We start from the raw sequence: 22503 nt of genomic DNA on the forward strand, positions 1-22503 counted from the left end.
TATTAAATAAATAAAGTTATCTTTTTAGAAAGAATGTTAGTCAGCCATGCACCACAATTGGATTTTACATTTGTTTTTACAGGTGCATCTGTCAGATTACAATGGGAAAAGCTGTGTTTCAGAACTGGGTGTCTCACTTTCATGTTGGTTCTCAAAACATTCTTAAATCCATTCTAATCCTGCTTAATAATAATATTAAATGTTGTTATGGTAGTGATATAAAATTCATGCATGTGCTTTGCGAAGCATTGAAATCGCATTTTAAGAGTTGTCGTGGTAGGTCATAGGGTTCCACTTGAAGTGTTAGAGAAGAAAATAGCTCACATAGAAAATCAAACATTTCCTAAGTCCTGCTTTTGCTTATGGAAAAAAGAGGTACATATTTTGTCATGTGCCTGTGCTCTTGAATTAGAGTACACCTATTGGAATTCACAATACATACTTTTCAGTCTGATCAAAATAACAAACAATTTTTTACCTGTGGATAAACTTGATTTTTAAAATTAAAGTCTGGTCAACAATCATAGGTTATGCTTAATGACCATACATTTTGCATTTAAAAACTTTTGGCTTTTAAATGTGAGTAAGCTTGGAATTTTTTTTGTTGTTGTTTTTGGTTTGTTTGGGTTTTTTTTGTTGATTTTTTTTTGGTAGGTCTTCTTTAGGGTATTTTGGATGTGCTTTGTGTGTTTGGGGTTTTTTGATCCATAATAAATTCATAATGCTTTTTTAATTAAATGAAATTCCTCAAGTTTAGTTTTGAGTCAGCATTCTGAGGAATCTGTCAACATGAATAAGATATCTATTTCCTGATAAAACCAAATCCTCCTTCCCCAGTCTGGTCACAATTTTTTTGTTTTTTCAGTTTTTGCACAAATAATCTTTGATTCTTACACTGCATTTTCTACACTTGCTATTTGTGCTTGGGCATGCACTTGGGGGTACAGCCACTCTGGATCATACATCATCTGATTCTTTTCCTGAAAGGAGAGAACTCCTAAAAGTTAACATTTGACTTTAATTCTTCCACATTTTTTCCATTATTAATGTTTGGCTGATGAGACCAGCATGTATGACAGTAGTTGATTTTACTGTTACTTTGTTATTGAAGCTTTTCTTCACTCAGACTTGTCATGTTGAATCTCCCATTGCTGGGAGGTTGATTTTCCCTCACATTTTAACACACTGTTGAAGTAATCTCAAAGATAGGCAGTCGGCTTGCAAGAGATTTTATGGCTGGCTAAAGACCTGTAAAAAGAAAAAATTGTCTGTTAAGGAATCTAAGATTTTGATGGATTAACTTCTTACATTATATTAAAGAGTCAGGAAATGCTAAGAACAAGTTGAAATATGCATCTCTAAACAAATATAATCTGAAAATTATTTATTTAATTTTGACTCAGGTTCAGGGTTTATTGAATCCAGGATGATTCTGTGTGCTTACAGGCTTGACTTAGAAAAGTATACCCTTACCTGGCTGGAAACTGTGAAACAAAACAATTCTTCAAAGGTGCTTAAATCTGATTACTTGAGACTAATCAAATACCTATCCTCTTAGAATCACAGCATTCAATGATTTAGAGACTGTAATGAATGACTTCAGTAATACAGAAGTTAAATATTCCCAGAAATAATAACAAAAACTTTACTTTACATCTTAACTTCACAATTTTGATTTGAAGCTTAATGCAATTTCCAGCTTCAGAAAAGATTCTGTAATTTCCTTGGCAAATTTATGAAAATATATCCAAATAACATAATTGTTTTACAAGGAATCTCTGTATTGTTCAAAGCAAGTATTGTGGACCCTTTCACTTGTTGTATGTTTCATAAAATAAATGTTTTTTGGAAGCATATATATCAAATCAAAACAGATGGGTCTCGAAACAAAGCATATGGGTATACATATGCCTAGAATGTTCTTTAGAATGAACCTCCTATGAGCTGTGTTATAGAATTGTTGGGAAATGCTCTCCTGGTGAAGTGACTGTTTTTGTCTTTTTAGATACCACTGGAAACGTAGGTATTTAACAGCAAAATTTTACTGTTATTATGTTTACAACATAATATCAGTGGGTGCTGGGAAATTACTAGCAATGTTTCCAGCACTACTTTCAATAAAATGTTTCCAGTGTAACTGTAGACAGCATCATATGAACAGAACTCATTTTTTTTGCTGTTCTTGAGCTGGGTGAAATGTAGGCAGGAAAATATGAAATATCTTCAAGCAGTAACTAAATAATGTAAGTGTTTGTTTTCACTTGTGGAATGTGTTACTATTCTGTGACTATTTTTGGCTGTTTTCCTCTTGTCTTGATCTTGGAACACCTAAATGCCAACATCTCAATATGCACATACAGCAGCCTGACTAACTCCTTTAAAAATGAATTGAATTAGTTTTTATGTCTGAGGGAAATCTCAGGAACAGATAATTTGGCAGGGCTCTTACGGTAAACATTATTTTCTATAACTAGAAATACATTTTCAATAATTTCTTTTTCAGTGGAAGTAAATGCTGTCAAATTAACATATTGCTTCTCTTAGAATATGCTGGTGAATGTCTGAAAAATTCCAAAGGTGGAATTTCCATTTTGCACTGTGACTGCTTTAAATCAAAGAATATTACTATACAATTTTATACAATTTTAAACCTTAAGAACTGAGTAATGAATAATAGCTCCTGGACTTCTTTGTTCCATTTTTTGTTTTATATTCAGTTTCCATTAATTTCCTTCTTCATTAATCCCACAGCTTTATCCATCCTTTGCAATTTCAAGCTAGAGAAAACAAATTAAGGAAAAAAACTCCTGTTAATTGACTTTATTTGCTTTAATGCTGCTAGCCCATATTATCTGCTCTCTTAAATTGAGTTTGGAATTGCCAGCTTTAAGGGTATTACACTGCATTTTGGGATGCTGCCAGCATATCCTGAGTAAATATATTTAAATCAAAGCTAAGCTGCTTAAAATATTCATGTTATGCTCTTAGTATGGTTTAGAGGAATGTGAAACCATTTAAGACTTGCAAACCTGTTTTATGGCAAAAAATGCATTGGGCATATAGCCTAAATTGATAGTCACTGTTAACTTTGTTTAATAGGGAATTGTTTCATAGTTTTATCAGCAATTGATCATCATGATTTGAAATGTATGGCATAATGCAACTGCAGAAGTTATAGATGTGAAGAGAAATATTTTTAACTGAAAACAGCTTTGAGAAGAGGAATATTTTGAGTAGACAAATTAATCCATGTCTGCTTTGAACAGTTAAATACATTTGTTTTATGAATTGCATTTTTATGTATTGCAGAAAACTTTGAATATCAAATTCAAATAATTCACTAATTCAAAGTTCAGTGTATTTTTAAATTGTAAGACAAAAGAGAAATATCCACAAATATGATGGTACAAGCATGGTATCCTGTAAGAGACACAAACACAGAAATTTTAGTATTCCTGAGGCTATTCTGCCTCACCTCAGTCTCCAGAAAGGTGATGGAATGCCTCATCCTGGAGGTCATCTCCAAGCAATGGAAAACAAGAAGGTGATCAGGAGTAGTCAGCATTGATTCATCAGAGGCAAATCATGCTTTGCCAACCTGGTTGCCTTCTACAATGGGACAACTTCCTGGATGGATGAGGGGGGAGCAGTGGATATTGGCCACCTGGACTCCAGCAAGGCTTTTGGCATTGCTCTCATATCCTCATAGGTAAACTCTGGAAGGGAATGGCAGATCCCAGGGGGCTGTGATCAGTGGCACAGGGTTTAGTTGGAGGCCTGTCATGAGTCCTGTCCCCCAAGGCTCAGTACTGAACCAAGTATTGTTTAACTTATTCATCCATGACTGGACAAATGCCTCCTGATTGCTACAGAATCCAGAAAAAGCAAATTCTGTTTTGAGACTTATAAAACTCTGGATTTATTCTGCAGGGTGCCTATGTAGGTCTCTGTTCACAAGTGTCCATCTCATACAGAGAAAGACAGTTGAAACCCTGAATGGGATGGGGATGTGTGTATAATAATATGGGATAGGGATGTGTGGGGGAAGAAGGCTTAATATCAAGCCCTGTTCAGTTCCTGAATTACCAGTTCTTAAGGCGCTTGTAAGGAAGTTGGGGACAGCATTTTTAGTAGGGTGTCTTGCCACAGAACAAGGGGTAGTGGTTTTAAACTAAAAGAGGGTTGGTTTGGATTAGATCTAAGGAAGAAGTTTTTTACTGTGGGGTGGTGAAGCAGATTGCTCAGAGAGGCAGCAAATGTTCCATCCCTGGAAACATTCTAGGTCAGGTTGGATGTGCTCTGAGCAACCTGATCTAGTTGAAGATGTCCCTGCTCACTGCAGAAAGGTTTGACTGGATAGTCTTAAAAGTCCCTTCCAACCCAAACCATGATTCTATGATTCTTTTTGGGAAAAACCAACTCAGGGTAGATTATCCCATGTGGGGAAGGGAGAAGGGTGGACACAGACATATTAAGCCTAAAGCTGAAATATGTGTATTTGCAAACAGGGACATATGTGCATGTATAGATATAACACTTTATTTTTGTTTCTCCAGTATCTTGATGTAATCTTATTTTATATTTTTTAAATGAAAATTTTAATCTGTATTTTCTCCTCTATAACTAGATGTCACATAGTTACATACACGTATATGCAAATTGAAGTTTCTAGTCCATACCTCATGTTAGCTTCTACAGCTCATCTGTGGAGCACTGTGATTTCTTTCTCTCCTCCCCTTCATTTTCAGCACAATTCCTTTGTGGTTGTTCTTTGAGTTCTGTAAAGCTTATATTTATATGCTTCCAAGGCTGATAGAAGGTGGAGATTTTAACCCCCTCCCTATAAGGAAAATATTGAATCTGCATGTCTGCCTCCCCTAAATATATCGCTGCAAGGATTACTATGTCATCTCATCAGCTGCCTGTTAACAACCATTAGGTTGCTGATCATGGTCACTTAGTGGATTCCCTAAATTATGCAGGGATTTTAGATATGAACTTTACCTTGAGGCTATGCTCTGAAATCCCTACGTGGTTCTAGCCCTTAGTTGTACCTTGCTCCCAAAATGAATGCCCTATTTCACGGGGTTACATTTTTCACCTCAGTATATGTGTAATGTCATTGCAGGCATGACAGCAGCACTGCTGTAAATCAAAGAAAATTTCACCCAGCATTTTTAAGGCATGTTTCATTCAGTCACATTATGTTCACCTTTAAAACTACTTTTCAGTTACAGTCTTTAATTTCCTATCTGGGTTACTGCACAGAAGTGCTAAACAGTGTAGATGGCTGTAGTAACCCACACTGATGGCATCTGAAAACTAGATAAATTACTGCTTCTAATGAATGATATGTGCATATATGTATTTGATGTACAGCTTATTATTTCTCTCTTGTTCATCTAATTTCTAGTAAACACTATTTCACTGATAGGGTGAAAAGAATCCACTTGCTCTGGATTTCTGGAATAGATCCATTGTGAAGGCCTGCACAGCTACTACTTTTATTTGTGAATAAGTGTCCTTGGAGGATGGGACACATGCTCCTTGTGTTAAGTCCTTTTGCTGCCATTGTGCTGTCAATGCTCTTCTTTCTGTACATGTGTTCAGAGCATCACCCTTAGAAATAAGCCAATGGAACGCAGAGAGCCAGAAAGTCCTCCTAGTAAATATTTCCTTATTATTTCCTCTTTTTGGAATAAACCCTTGCAGTTTCACTTTCTGCTGTGGTTACTACTTTTTTTCTGCCAGCAAAAGGAAAAGTTATTCCAAGGCTAAGTGTTTTGAAGCAAATATCATTTAACAAAAGGAAATAAATCTCCTTACAAAATTTCTGCTGAATGTAATGGAATTGAAATAAGACACAGTAAAATGCCATGATGGCTTTGTGATCAGTTCTCTCTAATTCTGCTTTCACATAAGGAAGTAGGTCTTCTGACTTCAGTGAAAGCTCAGTGTCTGAAAGTCTTCTTGCACGGACCTGAATGGCCACTGCTCCCTGAGCAAATGTAAAACTAAGATGTGAGATTCCTGTATCTTATAGGTATGACAAAAAAGAAGTGAAAATCTTTGAAAACATTTGGTTCATAGCTTTACACACATATAAGCATGAAAAAGCATTGGAAAAAAAGTCATAGTTATTCTTCTTCCAACAGTATGCTCAGATTTAAAATGTAGTTTTTAGCCACATTTTTTCACACAGGTGAAACAGCCTCTTAAATTTTGATAATCAGTTGGAGCAGCGAGATAAATATGGGACACTTCCAGAAACAAATCAAAATTCACATGGTTGTAAGATGCCTGCTGAGGCAATTGGCAGGATTTCCAATGCTGACTCTTGGAACCAGCTTGCCTGGAGATGCTTTGAAACACAGACTTACTACAGAGGAAATGGTACCTCTCTGTTAAATAGCTGACCTAATCTCTGTATTCAAATAGCCCTGTGAAGATTTCTAACACCATTTAAAAGGTGAGGTTCTCATTACTTTATATTTTCCTTCCACTATTCTATATATCTTTAATGTATATTATTTTCTTCCAGTGTAAGTGATGGCAAGAGATTGAGTCATGTTCTGTGTGGGCAGAATGTGTTGTCATTTAGAAACTTAAGAGTAACTTAAGCACTGCAGCAAAGGCTTTTTTTGGTTGCTTGTTTGTTTGGGTTTTGTTGTTTGTTTGTCTGGGACATTTTACCACTGTAATAGATGTGAGATGCAAACTAAACTGATAAATGTTTTCAATTAAACAGAAAGTTTTAGGTCCCAGATGTACATGCAAGAAATTCAAGAAAACCTCAAAGATTTTTTATAAAAAGTGGAAATACTGACTAGTTCTTTCCAGTGTGTCCAGATCTTATTACAGGTTATACTAATCAGTCATATCAATATTTAACTGTTTATTTAAAAAACTAAATTTGGGGAATTGCATCCTAAAAGGAAAAACAATGTCCTGAGTTAGGTACTCAGAATCTGTATTGGATATGCAGGGAAAGGAAGCCAGAAAAATTGATGTGTGGAACAGTGAATAGTCAGAAATTAGCAGATAAATGGAGAATGACTCATGTCCTCGAATTGGATTTTGTTCATAGCTATGAAGAGGTTGCTTTGTGTCTCAGGAACTATTTTTACAGTTGTCTGTAAAACTGGCTTTAAAGAAACCCAAAAAACTTACAAACTGTTTTATCACATTCTATTTGAAGGACTAGTAGAGAAGATGTCCATTTTTTAATAGAATTATTGAGTAGCTAATTCATTCTTACAGGATGTTGTAATTCTGAGGCCAATTTTTGCTATGTATGATGGGGATTTAATACACATCTGTTGCAAACCTGCTGCTGATGCTGTTTCAGCTTCTGTATTATAATGTATTGAGGCAGACACAGTAAGAAGGAAAAGGACTTTCTAGCTTAGCAGTTAACAGACTTGCTTGCAAGAGTTCTCTTCTAGACATAAAATAACTTTTTTTATCCCTTGACTGTTAAAGGCATAATAATCCTTCTGGCAAAAGACTGAGCCCCATGACTCCTCCTAATCTGTTGAGTTTTATACTGCTCTTTCTTCCTCTGCTGATCTTTTGAATCTTGAATGCTTTAATGTACAACAGAAATGCTTCAACAGAAGCAGGGATTAAAGGCATTCACCAATTCTATGACCTTTGAATTTTCAATAATTTGATGGTTAATACAATCAGATTCAGGATTAAAGCATAGATTTTAATTCTTGCAAGATTGAGGCAGGTGAATGTATTGAGCCCTGCAAAAAGTTAGGGAAGTCATCTCTTCCTGTGGCTGTTGTGGTATTTTGTGTGAAACCAAATCCAATAGGCATGCTCTAACACCAGCTATCAGATTAAGCACTGCAGGCAAAGCAGGAGGAGGAAGGGCTCATCTCTTCATGCACCCAGCGGGGCTAAGCCTGACTTGAGTACAGTCTTGTTCTCTTGCTACTGTTGAGCCTTAAGGGCTTCCAGGCATGCACAAAAGCAGAACCTTTGGTAGGCTGGGAGTGTTAAAATAAGAAACAGGCTTTGCTGGCTTTAGGTGTTAAAGGATTAAGTGATAGAATTAGAAGGAGACTGAGTGGGATGAAAAACTGGAATTGAGGCATTTGAGCTTGGGGTGTGGTAATTACTAGACCTATATATTTGAAGGAAAAATAAAAGTGAGTGTGTTGTTTTTATTGAACCAAAGAAAGTAAAATAAATGTAACAATGTTCAGATGTTTTACAGTAAGAAACTTCATCATTTCTTTGTTATAAAAACAGTGGTTGGGCAGTTTTCTTCAAGTTAGTTTATGAAGCTGATATATGCTTTGACACTGCTGTAATCAGCAGTCAATGACAGCCACAAAGCCTTACATATGCAGTGTTCCCACAAGGTGTTCAATATGTTAATATTAGCAACAGCCATACTCACCAATATAATTGAATCAGAGAATGGCTTGTGTTGGAAGGGACCTTAAAGGTCGTCTAGTTCCAACTCCACTGCTGTGGGCAGGACCACCTTTCACTAGACCATGCTATTCAAAACCATGCCCAACCTGGCTTGGAACGCTGCCAGGGATGAGGCATCCATGACTTTCCTGGGCAACCTGTGCCAGTGCCTCACCACCCTCACAGCCAAGAATTTCTCCCTACTGTCTAATCCAAACCTACTCTCTTCCAGCTTAAAGCCATTCCCTCTTGTGCTACCACTGCATGCCCTTGTTAAAAAGTCCCCTCTGACTTTATTAAAAAAGGAACTGGAAGGTTGCTATAAGGTCTGCCAGAAGCTTTTTCTCCAGGTTGAATAAACCCAGTTTTCTCAGCCTGTCTCCATAGAGGAGGTGCTCCAGCCCTCTGACCATCTTCATGGCTCTCCTCTGGACTCCAACAGAGTGATGTTCCCTTGCCTCAGAACTCCATGGCTTTCTGTCAGTGTCTGGGCCCATTCTTTTGAGTTCCTGGAAGTTCTGGATACTTACTAAGAGGTTTTCACTTGCTAGGACAAACCTGGTTTACAAAGTATTATAGAAATAAACCATGTAAGAATTAGCTACTAAAATATCAAAAGGGAAAAAGCCCTCAAACCAAATTTAGAAGTGACAATTATAATTAGCTTTGATAAGGAAATCACACATTAAAGCATAAAGCAATGAAGGCATACTTGTTTTTTCTTAGGAGAAGGTCTAAAAGAAGTTATGTGTAGCATAGAAGATCTTATATTATTATTATTATTTAAGGGATTTGTTGCGCTGAAGATTGTCAAAATAAGAGATCAGTTTCACACAGCCTGAATAGATGTTTGAAATGAGATTATACGGATGACTGCAGTACACGACAGCTTCTCAGAAATTATATATTGTATGTCTAGACAAAAAGCAAGTTCTCATATTGCCTATGTATTTGATATTTGGAAGATTATTTTAGGGAGCAGTGCAGTTCATTCCAGGTATGTAGTGAAACATGAATACAAAATGATACTGATAGTAAGGCAAAAACCTGCTTTTGCTGGAAAAACAAACATCCCAGAATTATCTCTTCTGGGAAAGGATTTCAAAGCTGGTTAAATCATAGATGTAGGTGAGACTGAGCGATTTCATTGAGGTGGCTGGTACAATCCAGCAAAAATGTTTAAAGCACGCTCTATCTCTACAACACTCAACAAATCACAAAATACTGATTTCTTTATTTACATTCTTAAGTAAGTAATAAATCTGCTAGCAACCGAATTAACTTCCTATGTGATGTAAACCAATCCTCTGTTGAGATTATACCTTAAAAGTTGTAAATATAATAAGAAAATGTCATTTGATGGTTATGAAGGACATAGAAAAAAGTACTTACTTTTACAGAATATAAACTAATAATGAAAATCTTTATGCTTAAACTTTTCTTTAATGATTAGAAGTTTTTTATTTTTGCTGGCTTGTTTTGATGTCTTACACAGAAATGTAATACAGTTAATTAAAAAAATTAAAAATACTTTATTATAATTATTGATAATTTTTCCTATTTTATAATGTTCAGAAAACCCTTATGAGCAATTTCAAAGGTTAGAAAAAAATCAACAGCCTAAATCCTCCTTCACTTTAGAAGTGTAACACTGCACAATGTGCATTACTGATGTCATTAGTTGAGCTTCTTGATTTGGAGTCAGTTTTGAAGATAGATTATGCAGGATATATTGCAGTGGTATGATAATGGTTGAAGTGCTCCCTATTATGTATGAACATGGTAACAGACATGCTATTAAACAGAGAAAGTATTTTCCAGGAATTCTAATTATAAAATGTATTATATTCTCATAGAAAATAATTAGTAATAATTAGTAGAAATATATTACCAATAATGAAAAAAGCAGAGGCCAGCAGGTCACTTTACCCTTTTTTAACCAGCAGGACAGGATTTTATGCTATACCTTCTTTTAGAAGTGGCAGGAACTTCACATGGACTGACATTTAAGCTGAAGATTAAATAAGAGAACCAGCATTCTCAATATTAAAGGGCAACCTTTGATAAAGTAAAAGCATTGGCTAGGGGTAGTGAGCTGGAATATGAGCCTTCCTGGAATGAGGCAGCATAAGCATAAAATGAAAGGTGTCCAAGGTCAAGATGAAATAGACCTTGCAAAGAAAATGAATATGAGAAGTTTTCTTAGGTTTGTAAATAACAAGAATGAAATATAAAGTTAAAAATACCCACTGAAACAAAAATTGAGATGTGTACAGCTTTCTAGTAAAGATGAGTTGAGGAGTGTATACTCTGGGACATCTAAAACCTGAATGCTTTCTCCAGTGGTAGGGCACTCACTACTAAATGTACAATCTCTGCTAGTTTGTGCCAAACTGCCATATATGTTTATATGAAGGAAACAAAAGCCTCAAAAATTAGATTTAAACAGAAAATAGGAATTACTAAAGTGTTGCATGCACTGTAGATTTCATTTGCTGAATCTACCTGAGAAACTTAGTTTTTATTAGAAAAAGTTGGTCAAGTATATCTAATCTTTCTAAATTGCGAAGTGATTTGACAAGGTGGTACATGGGAAATGCCATAGTTAGACTAGAAATGGTGACCATTATCTTGGGATAATGTTAAGAAAATGATTGAAGAGGAGGTAATGTGGACTGTGCTGATGGGCAAGAGTAAAGATAGCATTGGTGTATCAAGTTACACTTTGACAACAGCTTTTAAAGTTCCTAATTACTGAAATAATCAAGAAAAAGAGAACTATGAGGGTGAAGTCTACATAAAGCAAGAAGGACTATCCTGATGACAGGATAGTAGAAATAAGATGAAATTTGAAAGATGTAGTTTGCCTATGATTTAAGGGCATAAATATATGCGTAAAAGAAATGATGAGATGCAGGAAGGAAATGCCAGAGTACAAGGAATGTACTTGGAAAGGAACAGACTATTATGGTGACCTATATTCAATCAAGATGGACAGAAACTGAAAAAGCAGCGCAAAGAAAAGGAAATGAGAATGGTCAGTGAACAAAAACTTGCCTTAAATTAGGAAACTAAGATAGTCTTATCCAGTCAAAACATCATTGATGAAATATAAGGCTATATCTATGTGACACACAAAGTGAAATTTTTGGGAGGCTAAGTTACCTAACTTAAAGGAGAATGATAATATAGGAGTACTGTTGATCTCAGACTGTCAGGAGACTATTTCAGGGCTTTTTGATTCACCTTCCATAGGAACAGTGGAGTAAAACATGAAATTATATTTAAGGCAGAGTCAAATAAAAATAGATAGTATATCTGTGACAAGTTTTTGTGTTTGATGAAAAAGGTTTCAGAGATCCCCTCCAGTCCACTGTTTCTTTATATTTGAAGGGAATTTGTTACCATAGTAACAGGCATGGAGGCTGAATTGCTTTATTATTTCTTGATGCAGTCTAGATAGCATGGACAGTGGAAGAATTATTTTTACTTTGTTAATTTTTCTCTCAACCCTGAGTGGCACTTTGAAAGTTAAAAGGAAATGCTGTGCATTTGTACTGCATAAATGTACACTGCAGACTAATTGTCCAACATTGTCTTGTCCTCTTTGGGCGCTTGTGTCTAATCAATAGCTTTGACTTTTGGGCCACTGATGTCATTTGTAGATCAAAACAGAAAATAACTTGCTACATGATCTGTCAATGTATGAATTTTATGGAGATCAATGAATATCAGGTTTTGAAACTGAAAAAGAAAATTTTCATATTTAATGGTTTTCTAGCTCTGGACAGCAGCGTGTAGCAACACAACATGTATTTTCATAATTTAAAGAAGTATTGTAAAAAAAAATTACAATGTCATTAAAAGAGGATTTTATCATTTTACCCTTAATGCTGTATTATTGTATTACAACATTTTAGAAGTGCCTAATAATCTTGTCCTTGGTGATAGGAAAGCATGATGAGCGCCTGTGATTTGAATTTGCATTTGATCTTTGAACAACAACATGCTATCTCCCCTTCACGAGGTCTTTTATTTTTCCCAAGAAAAGGACTGGTAATGGATTCTTTAGCTGGATATAGATATGTCCCTTGTTAAACTCTGGGTGATAAGGTAGTCCCAGTCCACCAGGTGTCCAGGTACTATGTTGACAAATTTGTATTCCACTGATGCCATAAATAACTTCATAAATTTTACAGCCCTGGACTATATCTTGTTTCAAGAGCAGGGACAAACTGCAGGCACAGTGAATATGCAAAGCTAAAATTAAAGAAAATTAATATAATAATATTTGGCATAGAAGCCTAGTTATTATTTACCAATATGTTGCAAAGCTAAAATTCAGAAAGTATAACTTTATATATTTTTCTGTTATTTAATGCTTTGTTCAGAATTAAATGTCACATTGTTGACATAGTTCATTTTTATGTTATGGCAAAACCTCAACAGATAAAAAGGTAAAAATTGAATATTATTGCAGTGGAAGATTAAGACATGGTAGACGCTCTTTTTCTCCAGCAGGCAGATGATATTATGAAGAGTCATTGCATAGATCCCTTCAAATAATGATGTTGGTGTATTTATGGGGATTTCTGCTTTGTATGAGGTTCTGTGGTTGTTTTTTCTTTTCGCTTTTGTGTTTGTTTGTTTGTTGGGTTTGGTGTTTTTTTGGTCAGACAGTACTTTTATGCTGGTCTGAGTCTGTTTATAATCATATGCTGAAGACAAAAAATCATATGTAAATAAAGGCATGCATTGCATTTCTCTTAAGAAGTCTGGTAGGAATTGGATAAAAGTGTGCTGCACAATTCAGCATAAAGTGATGTCATGAGCTTAAAGGATGATCATGTGAAATGCATCACTTGCACAAACCAAACTGCTGCCAAACAAATGTGGCTGGGATCTGATACATAAGGGGGTGCCCTAAAGGGTCCAGTCCCATGCTCTTATTCACACAGAGCTCAAGTCTGGTTAGTCACAATAGGTGAAGGAGCAATTGTAAAAGGGAGAATGTGTGGTTTCAAGTCTGTGGAGGCTCAGGTCCTGTGGAAATATTTTTCTTTTAAACCAATGGGGCAATTATTTTTCCCTAAATTTAAAAGAAGGCCAATCATGCCTGTTCTCATAAACTGGGTTAAGCTGTATTGCTATGACTATTATGCTATTCTGAACATCAAGGGGACACTAATCTAAAAACAAAAGACAAGCCTCCCTCTCTTCTTTGCCTGCTTCAATTTCTTAGTGAGACTACCCAAGTTTGACTGCATTTTTACTCTCTTTAGATAATGAAGAGCCCCTTCCTTTTTATTAACTTGAATGAAAAGGCTGAATGGTAATCCAAAAGACTAATGTTTCGTTTAAAATAGAAGTTTTTTATTGAAGATAGATGTAACCTTTATGATTCATTTAGGAATAATTTTAATACAATTTCTGAAAATGTTACCATTGTTTGCATTGTGACTGATTTAACTGGAATCTAGGAAAAGAAAGAAGGAATAGTATGAAGGTGGCCAAAACACACTATGGGCTAAGAAAGTACTAGTGTATGCATTTTTTTATTTTGTAGTGGAATTGCAGTGCCAGTAATTTGCCTGAAAATGATGCAAAGTGAGTTTTCTTCAAAACTTTCTACTCTTTGGAACAGTTACAGTCTTTTCTTTTTTGTTATCTGGAATAGTATAGTTTAATTATGTGCAAAAAAATTGGCTTTTATTCAAATGGCTGGAGAAATATATATTGTACTTGGAATCTAGGAGAAGAATTACTCTTCTTAGAAGAGGCAAATGTTCCTTCTTACCTTTTACTTACATTGAATGTGACCAGATTTTCTTACTAGGATTTTGTAAATGTGAACTCTCAAATGTGTAAATTGAGTGTATGTGAAAGGGAGGAGAAAGCCTTTGTAGTGTAGTATGGCTTCCTGCTTTATATTCATTATGGATGTAGCATGCAGCTAAAAGAAGTTTTGAATGAGGTTTTCCTAATTCTTTCCTCAGCTTCAAAACGCTCATAAAAATGAGATCTTTTCATCACACAGCTGTTTTACTTAAGTACCCACTAACACTCCAGCTACTGCTTTAGACTGCAATTAATTGTGAGATAACCTACCTTAAACCTGCAGCTCTTTGCTGCTGGAAGACTGACCTATTTTGGGAAGTGTAACAACACAAAATAAAGAAATAGCTGCAGGGCTTTTCTGCTCTTCAGATGCTTTTGGCTAAAAGAATAGGGGACTGGATTCAGGGATTGTACAGCTGGAAAAAAAAATGTATGCTTCAAGATAAGGAGGTGTAAGAAGGTTAGGTAGATGTATCAGCACATCAATCAGCTGCTTAGTCTGCTCAGAGAGGGAACAAAGGTTTCTCCTGTGTTATCCAATGTATTTAAATGGGCTATCTAGGACACCTTCAGATAAGATTCCATTCAAATTGGTAGGGTGAATTTAGGGTAAAATTACAACACAATTTTTGCATTTGACTATTGCAGTTTTGTAGAGTTTTACTTCCCTAAATTATAGCCAGACATTTTGTCTGCTCAAACCCAAATATGAGAAAAGCTAGAATCAAAGTCACCCAACTACAAATTTTGGAAGAATGTAAACTTTACATCAGCTTGTATCTTCCTTAATGTTATCTTAATTTGGTGCTTTTTTTTTTTTTTTAAGTAACTATAAAAACACTGTTGTCTTTTTGTTTTCAACTTTATTCCTGTGTTCTAAATTTACATCATTTATTGGAAAATAGCATGCAAAACATGAGTGTTCAAACCTCATGGAACACTGCAGAAAATACAGTGCCCTTCTGTGAGATGACACCTTAAGTCTTCTTTAGTCCAACATTTTCTTGTGTGGCTTTTGCCATCTCTGTCTTGATGTAGAATTTAAAAAAACCAGCAGACAATTTGGCTTAGCCCAGTTTTCATTTGCTTAGTTGACATCGTATAATAAATATTTTATAAAATAAAAATATTTATTTTTAAGTTAATAAAAAAATCACTCTTAATTTCAAATTTAGCTTTGCAGCATTGCCAATAATCTCTTTGGAAAATGCACACTTAGGCACTCAGAAAGTCAGATTTGACAGTATTTGATTTGACTGATTTAACTTAGGAAGCTGTGACCAGGAAGATGAAGACCAGATTTGGTCTTCATCTATCTGGTCACAGCTTCCTAAGTTAAATCAGTCCCCAGAGTTACTATTGCCATCCTAACACTGCGAATGTGAATATAGCAGTTGTGCAATAATAACCCTGAGTGACTCTCTGGGAACATCCTGTGAGAAAATGTGTGTACTGAATTCCATTCCTGATCAATCATAATTAATATCAATTTAACATCTTTATGTATCCGTCAGCATTTGCATAACCACAGACATAAATTCTGAGGGAAGAGTTTAGTCTTTATGCAAGAAGTTCAAGGCAGGAGTAGAATATGTATACTATCAATCCAGCAACATGAAAGGAATTAAAAGCAATTGGATTTTTCATAATTTCTCAGATACTGCAGAGATGCAGCATATGGAGTAAGGTGTACTTAAGCTCCTCATAAACCTCAACAAACAAATTGGAGTTTAACAAACCCCAATTTATTGTCCTTAGCCAAAAGCCACATAGTACTAAATGCATCCATGTCATCAAGGAAACAACATCCATTTTAAATCTTGAATTAAACACTATGTCTGCACTGAGTAGTGAGAAAGAGAAGTGTGAATGAAGAACAGCACTTTTAAAATTGAAGTCTGCACAAGATGAAGGTCAAGAAACCACTTGTTCTGTTTATATAGCAAAACTTATTTATTTATCATTTTTGAGCCTTAAATATATATTTTTGTCTGGTTTGTAAACCTGCCAGGAGCTACAAAAGTTGGTAAGAAAGTGTATATCTGAAGCAGAACTAGAGCCTTTGTCATAAAAAAAAAGCAAAATTAGATGCCCCCAAAGTCACCCAGACAATACGGTTTTAAAAAATAACTGCTGCAAAGGGGAAAAGCATTTTCAGTACAAACATTTTCAATACAAAATTCAAATAATCACAGTGTGTGATGACCAGAAAAGGACTGAGCAGACTGGGACTACCCCTTCTTGCCTCAGGCTCTCAAGGCCATGGGGAAAACCTGCCATACCTATGTTGCTCTTTGAGCTGTGAAGACAGAGGTGGCAAAAGAGAAAAATCAACAATAAGAAAGACAACAGAGTTTCACCAGTGGATTTTTTTGTTTTAACTTATGAAAGTCTGATAAATATTTACTTTTAGAAATGAAATACCTAAGACATCTCACCTCTGTTCACAAATCTTAATGTTTCTGTGGCCCAAATATTAATAGTAATTTAACATACTATTTGCACTTTAGATTCTGTAATCTCAATATATTCTATTAGTAGGACTGCAAAAAGTCTTTCATATCCTATAGCTAGGTAATAGGAAGTATCTGGAGAAAGGAGAACCAACCAACAATGCTGAGGCTTGAAGAGAAAGGCAAATTGAGGGGGATCAATTGTGATTTGCTTTAAAGCTCTCAATTGTTTTAAAAATTCTCTTTTAATTATTTTCTACTTATGACCACAAGAACTGAGGAAAAGTATGAAATCCTAAGTCTATGTCTCCTTAGAAAACACACCTGATTTGTTTTTATATTTTCCCCAAATATAATTGTCCTTAATTCCTGCTGTGTCAGGAGACACTGAAGATGATTAATAAAGACAATGGTCAGTCAAGATGCAATTCTGCTTGAAATGAAAGAGTGCAGAAGATCAAAGTGTTGCAAATCCTAGATCCTTATAACTCGGCCAATTTGGTTTCTTGGTCTTCCATCTTCAGAAGAAATTATGAAACACATGACATTAACAACACAGGAGGCCCATGGTAACTAAGTCCAACATAGAGTATTTGCCATGGTTTTCTATGCAGAGGAGCTAAATGATGGTTGTCAGTTCTCAGTTAATGCTTACGGTATTGCAGTATGTGGGAAAAACTGTAGACACATCTCTCTTCTTGGTTCATTATTGCCTAAGATGTAGATGAAATGCCTTTAATATTGATTATTATTATTGTTATTATTAATTATGTCTGATTAAAAGGTAAGTTAAGGAAGAAGATGAGATTATATCCTGTGTCTGGAAGCAGCCATTAGACCCTCACAGACATGCATTTTTGTGCAGACTGTGTCCCATTTGTTTCAACATGAGTCTGATTAGCTCTCTTTACTTGCTAGAGAACAACTAGTCAGCCTTTCAGGTAATAAACTTCTCCAAACTTTAAGTATTTAGAAGGGAGGGACCCCCATGGCTGGTCGTTATTTTAATCTGTGTATTTCAATTCACAGCCAAGGCTGCACATTTATATTACACAAGAATTAAGATGAGAATAATGAAAGAGAAACTTAAAAAATGTGAAAGCCCAGTAGATGGAGATGAGGGATATGAAATATATGATGATTTATGAAAGAGCAAATTAATTTTAGATACTGATTCAGTTTTGGGGTATTTTTCTTTCCTTCATTTCAGTAAAGGCAACAAATATTTTTTATCATATCCCTTTCCAGATAGCTGATGGGTGACAGAGAGCTTTTTGTCAGTATAGTTTTTTATTTTCTACTAAAAAAGGGAAGTCAGCTACCATCTACTGGTTAAAATTGCTGGGTACCCAAAACAAAATAAATATGTAAAATGTTATCTTCTTTGGAACCAGCATTGAGGCCTCATGTGAAATGTATCTCAAGTCCCTCACAATTGCCATTGGAAATGTGATACACTCCTTTGATGTTATATGAGTATGGGTAAAATAAAGCAGCTATTGTTTGTCCAGTACTGTTTTTCTTCTGTGTGGGTATATCTTTATTACCCTGGTAGATGAAAAAAAGTTGAGGGTTCACTTACAAACATCTGTTGCTTTTGCACTGACAGAGAAGTGTCTCACATTATCATTGAGTTCAAGGGATTTTGTGGAGTATGGATTTGTGGCTTCTTGACTATGTCGTGCTAGAAGTAATCAGTCTGAAGCATGGAAAAATCAGTTTTCATTTCTTTTGTGAAAAAGATATTTCTTCTCTTTTTCTAAAACTTTCACCTGAGACTGAGTCAATTTCAGGCTCTCTTGTCTAGGTTTCCCAGAATATCCTGAGTTAGGCCATGCAGGAAAAAATGACCAAAGAACACAGAGCACTGGCAAGGAGTGGGGTAGATGGATAGTCTTAGCTCAATTTAGATCCTGGCTTCTCTTGCATATTATTTTCTTTCTTGATGTTATTGTGAATGTTAGCAAGAAACATTCTGTTAGCAAGAAGCTTCCTGTCTGCAGAGCGCAGAAATTGAGTCTATTAGGTGTCCATGATGCAAGATGTATTGAGTGCAGACCAAATTCTGGAAGAGTCTCTGCTGGGTGTATTATACGACTGGTAAAATAAGTGTGTTCAAGTGTACCTCAAGCTGGTCACAAATCAGATATATGTGACTTAAATGTTCTTGAAGTCTGGCTGTATTGATTCAAAGGAGAGAGTGCTCCAGCCTTGGACCCCTCACTGAACAGATCGAGAAAGTAATTTAATACTCTGGTGTAAACACAGCTGTATTTCCTAGGGTTTTTAATGTATCTATATGTTTCTTCCTGTCATTATAAACTATCAGTGAGCTGTTGAAAGATTATGAGTCTGCTGGAATTTCCAGCACTCTGGTTTGTGGGTTTTGGGTAAGAAATATTTTCTGTGTTTAGTCCTTTAGTTTCTAAGCATTTTTCAGCCTGCAACCTGTGCTGCCTCCATATAAAGCCTTTAAAAAAAACCTGAAAACCCAAACAAAAAAAAACCCAGTCCAGAATGCACTGTTCAGGGATGCTCATAGCATGGTCTACTCATTTTACAAGCAAACACAGTGTGATGTCTAGGAAAAAAAAAGAAGATATCTTTAACTTTTGGTTCTAGTGCAATATTGGAATAGGGATTTCTCTTCCTTTAAATAAGACATTTCACAGGGGATTTTTTTTTATTAATTAACAGAGATACAATGCTTTTGCATAAATTATTCAGCAATTTGGAAGAAACTTACAATACAAAGTCATCCAGGCCTAACTATTATGTACGTGCCTCTTTAAGAAAGGATACAATGGCATGTATAAAACACTGTGAATTTAGGATGATACGTGCTCTGATTAAATTCTGTCAATGTATTTTCAGTTTGCTTTCAATTTTTTAATATTACTGCTTCATTAAAAAATCTATTTATTTAAGTAGGCAGAAGTTTAGTAAACTGACTTTTTAGTCATTTACTTTTCTCACTGCTTGTTTAGTCTTGTATTCAATGACTTCTATACATATCTTAATATGCACCCACTTCTTTCTGTTTAATCCTTGTGCTTCTTCATTTTTCTATTCTGATCTGTTTTCAGAACACTGCTATCACCATTTCCTAATTCATCAATATTTGATGCTTTTACAACTTTATTTATTTCACAAACTTTTTATTCTAAAGAAAGCAAACCATGGCTTCATTACTTCATAGTATTAATGATAATTTACTATATTTCTTTATATTGCTTATACTTTATTTATTAGAGAAATTCTACACTTAGTGTAGATCTACAATGTAGATAATCTACACTAGATTATCTACAATGATACAAGTTGTAATAATAATTGTTATTTATTTATGTGCAAAATTATAGCAGCTACCAGTCAGGGCTTGAACTTCTAAAGTTGAATTCTGAGTTGAGTCCTGAATCTGTGAAATCCACTGTGGAAAAATCTCCCTAGAAGTGCCCATATTTTGATAATGTTATTTGACATGAAAGATCTTTTAGAGAGGCTTCTAATCTTTCTAATGCATGAAGAGGAATAACTGATTCTCAGATACACCAAGCAAAATCTTTTCATTTATATGGTGTTCTTATGAAGTCATTCACTAGAACATCATAATAATAGAGGAGATCAGACATACAGCCCTAAGTTTCAGTGGGCTCAGTATGTTCTTTAATTTCCTTAAATACCTATTGGCCGTGCAACTTGACAGAAGATAAAATTCACCTTGTGAAATTTGCCATTGGTTATGTTGCATGTGGTTCCACTGCTTTTAATGCTGTTTGAGGATGTGAGAGAGACTAGGGCTTTGGCATGTGTGGTAGGTGCATTCAAATTGTCTCCTTGCACTCAAGTTCTTGCTCTCTGCTTTGGGTATGAAGTGATGATGCTTTTAGCCTCAGGTAACATGTGTAGTTTGTTATACCTTCATGAGGATTCCCTTTGAGACCTGAAGCCTCATGACTTTTTGAATTACCTGTATTAATCTTTCAGTGCAGTGCTAAGCCCAGTCTGTTGGATCCATGCTATAGTTGGTAAAATGGAAATCTTGTCAAGGCAGAATTTCAGGACTTTGGACACCTGTCAGAGATTTTCACATACCTGGAGATGTGGCGCTTTGAAATCTTCCAAACTGCTGCACATATGTTGTAACTGTGATTTATCCATTCACAAGAAGTCCAACTGATTCAAGACATGCACAGATTTGTGGTTTAGCTGTTATTAAGGAAATGGAAGCCTGAAGTTTTCTTTAATGAGACAAAAAAGAATAAAAATTATCATTTGGAACACCTAGCCTAAGAAACAGCCCTAAATAAACTGAGCTAAGGTAAGCTAAACTAAATTAAAAAAGATAAGTAGGCAGAGCCATTTCGAAATACACAATCTAATTTTGATATTGCTGACCTGAAAATAGAATTTGGCCTTTTAAAAATTTTTGTGTGCAGTTTGCTGATTTGAAGACCACTAAAATATGGCCATACTTGGGTATGAAAGAGGAGAAAATTAAATGCTTGGTAGTTCTGGCCCAGAAAAGCAATGAGCACTAGGACAGTTTTGGTTGAAATCCAACAAAGTCAATATTTTATTCTGCATTTTGCTGTCAGGATGTTGCAGCAAGAGGAGTCCCCCAGGGTCTCTCAGGGCAGGGCCAGGCAGGCAGGACCAATCCCAGCATCCCAGCCAGGAGCAGGGCAAGGAGGAGCCCGGGGGCAGCTCCAGTCCTGGTTATGGGGCTCCTCTCTGGGATGGGCCAAGGCTGAGTCACAGTGGGAGCTCGGCTTGCTGGGGCCCCTGGCCAGGCAGGGCAGGGCTGTGACTGACTGAGTAGCAGTGAAATCCTTTTGCTTTTTCTCACTTCTTATCAAAACAAATACATTATGTTGTGGCTTCTTGGTCCTAAAAATGCATTCTGTAATTTTCCCCTCCTGCTCACTCTTCATGCTTTAAAATTATTTTTTCTCTGTAAACTTCGATCCCTTGTGTGTCACAGTGGTCACAAGGGTTGCAGGATGGAGAGAGACGAGAATGTTGACCTCATGTTCAGAAGGCTTGATTTATTATTTTATGATAGATATTACATTATGACTATACTAAAAAGAATAGAAGGAAAAATTCTCAGAGTGCTAGCTAAGCTAAGAATAGAAAAGGAATGAATAACAAAGTTCTGTGTCTCAGCACAGAGTGAGACCCAGCTCTGCGTGAGTGGTCAGTAAATCCAAACATCCACCCAAGACCAATCACGGATCCACCTGTTGCAGGTGTAATTCCACAGCAGCTGATAACCATTGTTTACACTTTGTTGCTGAGGCCACAGCTTCTCAGAAGGGAGAAAAATCCTAAAGAAAGGATTTTTCACAAAAGATGTCTGTGACACTTGTGGAAGAGACTTCTAAAGCATCTGGCATATAAACTCAATCTGTTTTGTTCTATAATTTTATTGTTTGTTCCTTCGCATCCAGCCTGAGAATCTAGACCGAGCTTTGAGACCATCTTTAGGAAACTGTATTTTCTTCTGATTTTCCTTTACTTGAAGTAGTTGAAATGCATTCTATTCTAAAAAAAAAAAAAAAATCCTATTCCAGAGCTTAGCACTTATTTTTAAACTTAAAATTGGTGATTGTAAAGGGTAAGGATTACTGTTCTAAATGTAGGTATTGATTCAAAAGTACTGTATGTATATTTAAGTCAGACAAAATGAATGTGAAATCTGTTAAGGAAATATCATTATGTTTCTACATCCCCAAGTAAGCTAAGGGTACAGTAGGCACCACAAACTACAAAATGAAGA

General features: G+C 35.6%; 1 protein-coding gene and 1 long non-coding RNA gene across 7 annotated transcripts in view; one reads left to right on the plus strand and one right to left on the minus strand.

Annotated features, from left to right (window-relative positions):
• The window catches only part of GRIK2 (glutamate ionotropic receptor kainate type subunit 2), a 366111-nt gene that overhangs the window by 20697 nt on the left and 322911 nt on the right, over positions 1 to 22503 (plus strand). The gene's annotated exons all lie outside the window — the stretch shown is intronic.
• Positions 37 to 20993, minus strand: LOC141728633 (uncharacterized). The gene is made up of 2 exons (XR_012579791.1): positions 20817 to 20993; positions 37 to 1248 (listed from the first exon to the last, which is right to left on the minus strand). It is a non-coding gene; the product is annotated as an uncharacterized LOC141728633 (long non-coding RNA).

The sequence above is a fragment of the Zonotrichia albicollis genome, chromosome 3, assembly GCF_047830755.1.
Source record: "Zonotrichia albicollis isolate bZonAlb1 chromosome 3, bZonAlb1.hap1, whole genome shotgun sequence".
NCBI lineage: Eukaryota > Metazoa > Chordata > Aves > Passeriformes > Passerellidae > Zonotrichia > Zonotrichia albicollis.